We start from the raw sequence: 9,962 nt of genomic DNA, 5'->3' as shown, positions 1-9,962 counted from the left end.
ATAGGTGGCGCTATAATAGTGGAAATGGTTCTAAAAACATGCTAAAATGGCTTAAAAATGAAGTAAATGTGCTTCATTTACACACTTATCACTTAAATGATTTATAAGTTATTTTTTTTGTCCATCTTGGATGTTTAAAGGTCTCAAAAACACATATTTTCAATATTCTATCATTTTAGCCACTATAACACAGACTTTTAACTGTCACCTACCATTTCTAACCACTAGATGTCACAACAAGACCACATTTGCATACCTTTGTTGTTTTACATTTTTTCAGTTTAAAGTCAGGGAAATTGCATTTAGGATCATTCTGAATCATATTTTGAACTGATATAAACACTGCTATGCATTAAACATCTAATTTGGTCACAGTTAACCTCTGTGTAATAATTCTAATAGGCAAAACTGGTTATGTAAATAAACACCTTGTTTTAAAACATTTGTAAAGAAAATCACAACTGTGGCTTCTAGATGGCAGTAACAGACCACTTATAGTTTATTTTACTGCTCTATGGCAAAGAATGTGTTGCAATGTTATGTAATGCATTCTGAATCCCAAACTGACATGGCCTGAACACAGTTAATGCATTTAAGATCAAATTTAGTCAAAGCTTGTCACACTTTTTACTCTCTAGATTTTTAATTATTTTAATAAAATACAATTTTTTCATTTTATATAGTTAGAACATGCTCAATCATAGAAGGGATATGTTTATGCACACCTAAATGGCTGTAATCACATAAATAAATTACACTGTGGCCACTAGATGGCAGTAGGAGATCACTAATAGCTTATTCACTGCTCTTTTGTCATTTTTATTAAGAAGAGCTAAAATAGCCATAACTCATGAAGGAATAAAAATATCTTCACCAAACTTGTTACACATATGCAAGAGGTCAGTCTAAGGTCATAGCATGAAACTCGTAGACAATGGCCACATGATGGCGCTATACATTGTAAAATCACTGTATCCGAGTAACCATTTATCTGATTAACTTAAAATTTGACATGTCGTATCTTTGTCTAAGGTGCCATGACTCGATCTACACATTATATCATAGGGCTGCTTATACTGGTCACTTTGACATAAAAGCGGTCACTCGAAATGTTCATAAAAAATTTGTCAATATGTAAAAATCGAAGTTGCTTCTCTGGAGTGTTTAATCAAACATTTGTTAGCTCAGTCTATAAACTTTAACACTCTAATCGTATGTTTCGTTGTCGAATAAACTACTTACAGGCGTCCTAACTGCTATATGACCTTACCCTGCTAAACTGCTTGACCCCCGTTAATTGCTGCTCGCAGCTATATTTATTATTATTATTATTATTATTCTGCCGAAGTCACTATTGCCCAGACCAAACCGTAAGGCCGAGAGAGCTGAAACTTGGCCAGATGGTAGTACCCCGGTACACTACGTTCTGGCCAAAGATCAGCCAAATCAGACCATAGGTGGCGCTATGGCGCCAAAAAAACACTTTTTTGACATTTTTGGCCGCTATTCGTTCACCGTTTGTCGTAGACTCAAAAACTTTACATTTTTTGAATCCTTGGGTTAACCTGAACAAAAGTGTATAGCAGAAATTTTTGCTCTACGACGCACCGTTTTCGCGCTACATCGCGATTTATCCGAAACCTACTTTTACGAACTAGTCCTAGGTTTTTCACTCAATCTAAACCAAACCAGCTCTCAAATGTTCTCTGGACACTGAATATCAATAATTATCAAAAAAAAGTTGACATTTTTATTCTCACTCGAAACAGTACACAACAATGTTCGATGCTAATTTAAGCTAAATGCTAATTGGAGCTATAACTTTTGAACGGAATGAGATATCATCACCAAACTTGGTACACACATGCATAAGCTCAATTTGAGGTGACACTGCAAAAACAGCGGACTTTAGCCATATGGTGGCGCTATAAAGCTTAAAAACCATAAAATGACCCTAACCTTACAACCGTTAGTCCGATCAGCTTGAAATTTGGCATGCAGTGTCTTTATCCAGTTTGCCATGACATATTATAAGGACAATGACACATCTCAAAAAACATGGCCGCCATTAGCCAATTAAAATTGTGCAGCCATTTAGCAAGGTTAACGATGAGCAATCGGAACGAAACTCGCTGGGTATGTTCGACTTATGGACCTAGAGATCTGTCAGAATTTTGAAAGAAATCGGCCACTAGGGGGCGATTTTACGCAATTTTAAGGTGTAATGGGTTGTGTATCACACAACCTTTTGCAAAACCACACAAAATACATATCATATGATAGGCCTGCTCATACCGAACAGTTTGACACTAAAACCATTGCTGTCAGTCGCACCGTTCGTTAAATATGCATCAATATAGGAAAAACCTACTTTTGCAAACTAGTCCCTGGTTTTTAGTTCAATCGCGACGAAACCAGTGTTGTTGGAATCTCTGGACTGTGTAGATCAATAATTATCAAAAAAAGTTGAACTTTTTACTTTGGCTAGCTGTAACAGGCTAATTTACCAAAGGGGCGTGTCCACACGAACTTACATGCCTGTAAACCAATAAGGAAAACTCAAAACACCACAGAAATTGGTGAGCACATGTGGCATATCAACGAGATGAAACTTGCAAAATTTTGTGAAGATGAAACCATAGGTGGCGCTATAATAGCAAAAATAGTCTTAAAAACATGCCAAATGGCTTAAAAATAAAGTAAATGTGCTTCATTTAAACACTATTTCACAAATACACTTATTCTACATATCATATGACAGGTCTGCTCATACTGAACAGTTTGACACTAAAACCACTGCTGTTACTCAAACTATTCATTAAAAAACCATCAATACAAACAAAACCTACTTTTGCAAACTAGTCCCTGGTTTTTCACTCAATCGCAACGAAACCAGTGTTGTTAGAATCTCTGGACTATCTAGATCAATAATTATCAAAAAAAAGTGGAACTTTTCACTTTGGCTAGCTGTAACAGGCTCATTTACAAAAGGGGCGTGTCTACACGAACCTACATGCCTGTAAACCAATAAGGAAGAGGCAAAACATCACAAAAATTGGTGAGCACATGTCGCATATCAATGGGAATAAACATGCAAAATTTTGTGGAGATTGGGCAATAGGTGGCGCTATAATAGTAGAAATGGTTCTAAAAACATCATAAAATGGCTTAAAACTGCAGAAAAACTGCTTCATTTACACACCTATCACTGAAATGATTTACAAGTTTGTTTGTTTTTTGCCCATCTTCGATGTTTAAAGGTCTCAAAAACACATATTTTCAATATTCTATCATTTTAGCCACTATAACACAGACTTTTAACTGTCACCTACCATTTCTAACCACTAGATGTCACAACAAGACCACTTATTTATTGTTTATAACATTTGTATACCTTTGTTGTTTTACATTTTTTTGAGTTTAAAGTCAGGGAAATTGCATTTAGGATCATTCTGAATCACATTTTGACCTGATATAAACACTGTTATGTATTAAACATCTAATTTGGTCACAGTTAACCTCTGTGTAATAATTCTAATAGGCAAAACTGGTTCTATAATTAAACACCTAGTTTTAAAACATTTGTAAAGAAAATCACAATTGTGGCCACTAGATGGCAGTAAAAGACCACTTATAGTTTATAGTTTATTTCACTGCTCTGTAGTAAAGAATGTGATGTAATATAATGCATTCTGAATCCCAAATTTACATGAACTGAACACAGTTAATGCATTTAAGATTAAATTTTGTCAAAGCTTGTCACACCTTTTACTCTGTAGATTTTTAAATTCTTTTAATAAAACACAAAATTATTAGTTTATGTAGTTATATAGTTTTGTCATTTTTGTTGGGAAGAGCTAAAATAGCCATAACTCATGAATGGATTGAAATATCTACATCAAACTTGGTACACATATGCAAGAGGTTAATCAGAGGTCATAGCATGAAATTCGTAGACATTGGCCACATGGTAGCGCTATACATTGTAAAATCACTGTATCTGAGTAACCATTTATCTGATTATCTAGAAATTTGACATGCCGTGTCTTTGTCTAAGGTGCCATGACTCGATCTACACATTATATCATAGGGCTGCTTATACTGGTCACTTTGACATAAAAGCGGTCACTCGAAATGTTCATTAAAAATTTGTCAATATGTAAAAACCGAAGTTGCTTCTCTGGAGTGTTTAATCAAACATTTGTTAGCTCAATCTATAAACTCTAACGCTCTAATCGTATATGTCGTTGTCGAATAAACTACTTACAGGCGTCCTAACTGCTATATGACCTTATCCTGCTAAACTGCTTGACCCCCGTTAATTGCTGCTTGCAGCTATATTTAGGGGGTCAAGCGCGAAGCGCTGAAACCCTATTGTTTTTGTTAAGATTTTTATTATTATTATTAGGGGGTCAAGCGCGAAGCGCTGAAACCCTATTGTATTTGTAAGGATTTTTATTATTATTATTATTATTATTCTGCCGAAGTCACTATTGCCCAGACCAAACCGTAAGTCCGAGAGAGCTGAAACTTGGTCAGATGGTAGTACTCCGGTACACTACATTCTCACCGAAGATCAGCCAAATCGGCCCATAGGTGGCGCTATTGCGCCAAAACCCAATATTTTGGCCGCCATTTGTACACCGTTTGTCGTAGACTCAAAAAAATTACAAATTTGGAATCCTTGGGTCAGCCCGAACAAAAGTGGAGTGACCCAGATTTTCTGTACGTTGGACCGTTTTCCCGCTACATCGCAATTTGTCCGAAACCTACTTTTGCGAACTAGTCCTAGGTTTTTTGCCCAATCTGAACCAAACCAGCTCTGAAATGTTCTCTGGACACTGAATATCAATAATTATCAAAAAAAAGTTGAATTTTTTTTTCTCGCACGAAACAGTACACAAGAATGTTCAATGCTAATTGAAGCTAATTGCTAATTGTAGCTATAACTTTTGAAAGGAATGAGATATCCTCACCAAACTTGGTACACACATGTATAAGCTTAATTTGATGTGACAGTGCAAAACCCGTGGACTTTGGCCACATGGTGGCGCTATAAAGCTTAAAAACCATAAAATGACCCTAACCTTACAACCGTTTGTCCGATCAGCTTGAAATTTGTCATGCATTGTCTTTGACCAGTTTGCCATGACATATTATAAGGACAATGGCACATCTCAAAAAACATGGCCGCCATTAGCCAATTAAAATTGTGCAGCCATTTAGCAAGGTTAACGATCAGCGATCGGAACGAAACTCGCTGGGTATGTTCGACTTATGGACCTAGAGGTCTGTAAGAATTTTGAAAGAAATCTGCCACTAGGGGGCGATTTTACGCATTTTTAAGGTGTAATGGGTTGTGTATCACACAACCTTTTGCAAAACCACACAAAATACATATCATATGATAGGCCTGCTCCTACCGAACAGTTTGACACTCAAACCACTGCTGTCACTCGCACCGTTTATTAAATATTCATCAACATATGAAAAGCCTACTTTTGCGAACTAGTCCTTGGTTTTTCACTCAATCGCAACGAAACCAGTGTTGTTAGAATCTCTGGACTGTGTAGATCAATAATTATCAAAAAAAAGTTGAACTTTTCACTTTGGCTAGCTGTAACAGGCTAATTTACAAAAGGGGCGTGTCCACACGAACCTACATGCCTCTTAACCAATAAGGAAAACTCACAACATCACAGAAATTGGTGAGCACATGTGGCATATCAATGAGAAGAAACTTGCAAAATTTTGTGAAGATCAAACCATAGGTGGCGCTATAATAGCAAAAATAGTCTTAAAAACATGCCAAATGGCTTAAAAATAAAGTAAATGTGCTTCATTTAAACACTATTTCACAAATACACTTCATCTACATATCATATGATAGGTCTGCTCATACTGAACAGTTTGAGACTAAAACCACTGCTGTTACTCAAACTGTTCATTAAAAAACCATCAATATAAACAAAACCTACTTTTGCGAACTAGTCCCTGGTTTTTAACTCAATCGCAACGAAACCAGTGTTGTATGAACCTCTGGACTGAGTAGATCAATAATTATCAAAAAAAAGTTGAACTTTCCACTTTAGATAGCTGTAACAGGCTCATTTACAAAAGGGGCGTGTCTACACGAACCTACATGCCTGTCAACCAATAAGGAAAACCCAAAACATCACAGAAATTGGTGAGCAGATGTGGCATATCAATGTGAATAAACATGCAAAATCTTGTGGAGATTGGGCAATAGGTGGCGCTATAATAGTGAAAATGGTTCTAAAAACATGCTAAAATGGCTTAAAAATGAAGTAAATGTGCTTCATTTACACACTTATCACTGAAATGATTTATAAGTTTTTTTTTTTTGTCCATCTTGGATGTTTAAAGGTCTCAAAAACACATTTTCAGTATTCTATCATTTTAGCCACTATAACACAGACTTTTAACTGTCACCTACCATTTCTAACCACTAGATGTCACAACAAGACCACTTATTTATTGTTCATAACATTTGCATGCCTTTGTTGTTTTACATTTTTTGAGTTTAAAGTCAGGGAAATTGCATTTAGGATCATTCTGAATCATATTTTGACCTGATGTAAACACTGTTATGCATTAAACATCTAATTTGGTCCCAGTTAACCTCTTCATAATAATTCTAATAGGCAAAACTGGTTCTATAATTAAACACCTTGTTTTAAAACATATGTAAAGAAAATCACAACTGTGGCTTCTAGATGGCAGTAACAGACCACTTATTGTTTATTTTACTGCTCTATAGCAAAGAATGTAATGTAATGTTATGTAATGCATTCTGAATCCCAAACTGACATGGCATGAACACAGTTAATGCATTGAAGATCAAATTTAGTTAAAGCTTTTTACACTTTTTACTCTGTAGATTTTTAATTATTTTAATAAAATACAAATTTTTCATTTTATACAGTTAGAACATGCTCAATTACAGAAGGGATATGTTTATGCACACCTAAATGGCTGTAATCACATAAATAAATTACACTGTGGCCACTAGATGGCACTAGGAGATCACTAATAGCTTATTCACTGCTCTTTTGTAATTTTTATTAAGAAGAGCTAAAATAGCCATAACTCATGAATGAATTAAAATATCTTCACCAAACTTGTTACACATATGCAAGAGGTCAGTCTAAGGTCATAGCATAAAACTCGTAGACAATGGCCACATGATGGCGCTATACATTGTAAAATCACTGTATCTGAGTAACCATTTATCTGATTAACTTAAAATTTGACATGTCGTGTCTTTGTCTAAGGTGCCATGACTCGATCTACAAATTATATCATAGGGCTGCTTATACTGGTCACTTTGACATAAAAGCGGTCACTCGAAATGTTCATTAAAAATTTGTCAATATGTAAAAATCGAAGTTGCTTCTCTGGAGTGTTTAATCAAACATTTGTTAGCTCAATCTATAAACTTTAACACTCTAATCGTATATTTCGTTGTCGAATAAACTACTTACAGGCGTCCTAACTGCTATATGACCTTACCCTGCTAAACTGCTTGACCCCCGTTAATTGCTGCTTGCAGCTATATTTATTATTATTATTATTATTATTATTATTATTATTATTATTCTGCCGAAGTCACTATTGCCCAGACCAAACCGTAAGGCCGAGAGAGCTGAAACTTGGCCAGATGGTAGTACCCCGGTACACTACGTTCTGGCCAAAGATCAGCCAAATCAGACCATAGGTGGCGCTATGGCGCCAAAAAAACACTTTTTGGACATTTTTGGCCGCTATTCGTTCACCGTTTGTCGAAGACTCAAAAACTTTACATTTTTTGAATCCTTGGGTTAACCTGAACAAAAGTGTATACCAGAAATTTTTGCTCTACGACGCACCGTTTTCCCGCTACATCGCGATTTGTCCGAAACCTACTTTTACGAACTAGTCCTAGGTTTTACACTCAATCTAAACCAAACCAGCTCTCAAATGTTCTCTGGACACTGAATATCAATAATTATCAAAAAAAAGTTGACATTTTTATTCTCACGCGAAACAGTGCACAACAATGTTCGATGCTAATTGAAGCTAAATGCTAATTGGAGCTATAACTTTTGAACGAAATGAGATATCATCACCAAACTTGGTACACACATGCATAAGCTCAATTTGAGGTGACACTGCAAAACCCGCAGACTTTGGCCACATGGTGGCGCTATAAAGCTAAAAAAACATAAAAATTACTCTAACCTTACAGCCATTTGTCCAATCAGCTTGAAATTTGGCATGCAGTGTCTTTGACCAAGTTGTCATAACATACTATAAGGACATTGGCATATCTCAAAAAACATGGCCGCCATTGGCCAATTAAAATTGAGCAGCCATTTAACAAAGTTAACGATGAGTGATCGAAACGAAACTCACTGGGCATGGTCGACTCATGGTCCTAGAGGTCTGTAAGAATTTTGAAAGAAATCGGCCACTAGGGGGCGATTTTACGTATTTTTAGTGTGTAATGAGTTGTGTATCACACAACCTTTTGCACAACCACACAAAATACATATCATATGATAGGCCTGCTCATACCGAACAGTTTGACACTCAAACCACTGCTGTCACTTACACCGTTCGTTAGATATTCATCAATATAGGAAAAACCTACTTTTGCAAACTAGTCCCTGGTTTTTAGTTCAATCGCGACGAAACCAGTGTTGTTAGAATCTCTGGACGGTGTAGATCAATAATTATCAAAAAAAAGTTGAACTTTTCACTTTGGCTAGCTGTAACAGGCTAATTTACAAAAGGGGCGTGTCCACACAAACCTACATGCCTGTAAACCAATAAGGAAAACCCAAAATATCACAGAAGTTGGTGAGCACATCTGGCATATCAACGAGATGAAACTTGCATAATTTTGTGAAGATCAAACCATAGGTGGCGCTATAATAGCAAAAATATGCTAAATCGCTTAAAAATAAAGTAAATTTGCTTCTTTTACATACTATTTCACAAAAAAACATTTGATTCACATATCATATGATAGGTCTGCTCATACTGAATAGTTTGACAGTAAAACCACTGCTGTTACTCAAACTGTTCATTAAAAAACCATCAATATAAACAAAACCTACTTTTGCAAACTAGTCCCTGGTTTTTAACTCAATCGCAACGAAACCCGTGTTGTATGATCCTCTGGACTGAGTAGATCAATAATTATCAAAAAAAAGTTGAACTTTCCATTTTAGATAGCTGTAACAGGCTCATTAACAAAAGGGGCGTGTCTACACGAACCTACATGCCTGTAAACCAATAAGGAAAACCCAAAACATCACAGAAATTGGTGAGCAGATGTGGCATATCAATGTGAATAAACATGCAAAATCTTGTGGAGATTGGGCAATAGGTGGCGCTATAATAGTGGAAATGGTTCTAAAAACATGCTAAAATGGCTTAAAAATGAAGTAAATGTGCTTCGTTTACACACTTATCACTGAAATGATTTATAAGTTATTTTTTTATCCATCTTGGATGATTAAATGTCTTAAAAACACATATTTTCAATATTCTATCATTTTAGCCACTATAACACAGACTTTTAACTGTCACCTACCATTTCTAACCACTAGATGTCACAACAAGACCACTTATTTATTGTTCATAATATTTGCATACCTTTGTTTTTAACATTTTTTTGAGTTTAAAATCAGGGAAATTTCATTTAGGATCATTCTGAATCACATTTTGACCTGATATAAACACTGCTATGCATTAAACATCTAATTTGGTCACAGTTAACCTCTGTGTAATAATTCTAATAGGCAAAACTGGTTCTATAATTAAACACCTTGTTTTAAAACGTGTAAAGAAAATCACAACTGTTGCAACTAGATGGAAGTAACAGACCACTTATTGTTTATTTTACTGCCCTATAGCAAATAATGTAATGTAATGTAATGCATTCTGAATCCCAA

General features: G+C 35.5%; 1 protein-coding gene and 2 long non-coding RNA genes across 25 annotated transcripts in view; 1 reads left to right on the top strand and 2 right to left on the bottom strand.

The window, feature by feature from the left end:
* The window catches only part of LOC147843266 (uncharacterized), a 424,811-nt gene that overhangs the window by 94,894 nt on the left and 319,955 nt on the right, over positions 1-9,962 (bottom strand). The window lies entirely within an intron of this gene.
* The window catches only part of ano1a (anoctamin 1, calcium activated chloride channel a), a 370,388-nt gene that overhangs the window by 186,462 nt on the left and 173,964 nt on the right, over positions 1-9,962 (top strand). The gene's annotated exons all lie outside the window — the stretch shown is intronic.
* LOC147843273 (uncharacterized) lies at positions 3,842-6,065 on the bottom strand. Its single transcript, XR_015495041.1, has 2 exons — positions 4,268-6,065; positions 3,842-3,994 (listed from the first exon to the last, which is right to left on the bottom strand). It is a non-coding gene; the product is annotated as an uncharacterized LOC147843273 (long non-coding RNA).

Source organism: Danio rerio, chromosome 7, assembly GCF_052040795.2.
Source record: "Danio rerio strain M-AB ecotype USA chromosome 7, GRCz13ab, whole genome shotgun sequence".
NCBI lineage: Eukaryota > Metazoa > Chordata > Actinopteri > Cypriniformes > Danionidae > Danio > Danio rerio.
The sequence above is the reverse complement of the archived record's forward strand: the minus strand, read 5'-3'. Positions and strand labels throughout refer to the sequence as shown.